The sequence below is a fragment of the Aplysia californica genome, unplaced genomic scaffold (assembly GCF_000002075.1).
Source record: "Aplysia californica isolate F4 #8 unplaced genomic scaffold, AplCal3.0 scaffold00197, whole genome shotgun sequence".
Lineage (NCBI taxonomy): Eukaryota > Metazoa > Mollusca > Gastropoda > Aplysiida > Aplysiidae > Aplysia > Aplysia californica.
This window is the reverse complement of record NW_004797467.1, coordinates 431,045-433,703: the sequence shown is the minus strand read 5'-3', so window position 1 is coordinate 433,703 and position 2,659 is coordinate 431,045.

Here is a 2,659-nt window from a genome sequence, read left to right as displayed (position 1 = left end):
ACCACCACCACCACCACCACCACCACCACCAGTACCACCATCACCAACACCACCAGGATCACCCCTCCACCCAACCACCTTCACCACCATTACACTGCTTTGATCTTGCCTGTCCCAGCGGACAGCGTTCAGGTATACTCGGCAAAACTGCTCCCTATACGCGAATCAAACTGATGTCTTCTGCGTGCAATTATAAAACCCTAACCGCTACACCAAAGACACTGCTTAAACTACTAAGGAGAAACATTTTAGTCCATTGCGTAAACATTATTATTCTACGCAAATGCTTTCCATGATCAGAACTTGTCTACTTTGTTTTCCTTGAGAGCTGAATCTCATTCAATCATAGGAAAAAGGAAATTGTTTTCGTCACCTTGAAGGAAAAACGACTACAAGTACATTACGTCACAAATATAGATCTAGCGTTTTTCTCACCATTCAGAGATTCATTGTCCCTTTTTGGGGTCGTTTGATTATGCCCAGTTCGATGAATGAATAGAAAGCCTCTCTCTCGGCTCTGCCGGGCCACTCAGTTCATTTCAAGAATCCCAGAAGCAAATGCATTTGGTAATCGTAATGGACTGTAATACTTTACAAAGCTTTCCTAATGACTTTAGTGCCACTCAGTTGCGCTTAGAACCCTGAACCCTAAAAGGAAAGCTGTATTTTTGTCCCACGGCCAATTCAGCTCACTCTAAGTTTCCCAGTAGTAAATGTATTTCGTAACGGTAATTGTTGCAGACATTTTAACCTGCAACTGGGTCACTCGTAAACCTGGAGGAGACAGCTCCCGGAAGTGACCTTCAGGCTCGTCGTATTTTGTTGTTGTTGGTTTGCAAGCTACCCAGGGTGCTTGTGACCCCCCCCTCCCCCCCTCCCACGACAGTGACAAATAACTGAAAGGGGAGGTGGAATGGTGGGGACACTACACTGGCAGAGGAAATGGCTCGTTCGAGCATAGCCAGTCCTTTTGTCAGAAGCACAGGGTGTGTCACTGCCGGGGCCAGGGATGGTGTAGGAGACAGAACGACTGGGTATTGGAAAGAACTTTATTACATCCCAAGCTTCAAGCTATTGCTATGACTCAGACTATGGTAACGACGTGGGTGGATTTTTCAAGCAACTTAAGACTACAATTTTAGTACATCTTGTCGAATTTATTTCACGTACGTAGTTTTTGGGTTTGAATTACAGCAGCAGCAGCAGCAGCAGCAGCAGCAAGAACAACAACAAGAACAACAACAACAACGACAACATAGGCGACAAAGACAAGTACAATAACAACCACTATCACCACCAGAACTTTCACAACCACCAACGGCAATAATATTGTAATACATGGAACAACAACAAAACCCTAATAATTTTCTGGTGTTCATAACTCTGAGCAAAAAGAAAATCTACACTTCTGATCTTTGGAGCTTCCAAAATCCAAAAGCCTTTCTCATTAAGTAACAACCGACATTTCAACGTGCACCAGCAAGGGTCATTCGTGAATATTGAGAAGGCAGATCTGAAGATGTGACCTTCAGGCTCCTCTTTGTTTGCTTGCAAGCTACCCGGGGTGCTTCTGAGGAAAAAACCCGGAAAAAACCCAACAACAATAAAAACAACGACAATAAAAAAAGAACCAACCCCCCCCCCCCCGACAAAACTGACAACAAATAACAAATGGAAGAAGACGGTGACTAGGGGTGGCGGGAAGTATGGCGGTTGGGGGATGGGAGGGGGGGGGGCGTACGAGCGGAGGAAATGGCTGGTTAGGATAGGGTCTGTCCCTTGTCAGAACCAGGGGATGTGTCACTACCGGTACCACTGACGGTTTCTGGGACCGCGAGGGCTTACAAGGGAAGCCTGTGAGACACGGTGAATGGGCCTTTATTGCGACCACAGAGTCACATAGCCGGCTCAGGGCCAGCCCCCCATTAGAGCGGACAGCGTAATGGAGACCACAGAGAGAAAACGCTGAGGCAGCTTCCTTCTGCCTTCTTCATTCTGGTACGCGTTGGTCCCCAAAAAAACAACAACAAAAAAACAACAACAAAAAAAACAAAACAAAAGAAAAACGAACAAAAAACAAAACAAATAACTCAACAAAATCAGGAAAACAGACTGAAAAAGACGAGGCAATTTCCTTCTGCCTTCTTCCTTCTGGTACCGGTAGGCGTCGGTCGTTAAAAAGAAAACCGAAAAAAAAGACATGACCCCGTCCTTCTCACCCCCCCCCCCCTAAACAACAAAAAAAAACAACAAACAAAAAAAAACACATGCCCCCCCCCTCCCCCCCCCCCCCCCCCTAAAGACAACAAAAAACAACAAACAAAAACAAAAACAAAAAAACCCCAACAACCCCCCTAAAAAACACCCTCCACAAAAAACAAAACAAACAACAACAAACAAAAACAAACAAACAAACAAGAAAAATATTTCATAGAGAAACCACAGACCGAAAAGGGCGAATTGTCGTCTTCCTTCTGCGTGCTTCTATTGGTGAACCTCGCCTGAAAACAAGTCAAACATTTTCGTGGTTGCGATGCCAGAGGGTCGTTTGGTGAGGCGTGTCATTAAGGGGATCCTTTAGCGAGGCCCGGAATGTCTTTGCTGAGGAACTAATGGCAGTGGATACAACCCTCCCCCCACTCGCTCCCTCTCCCTTTCT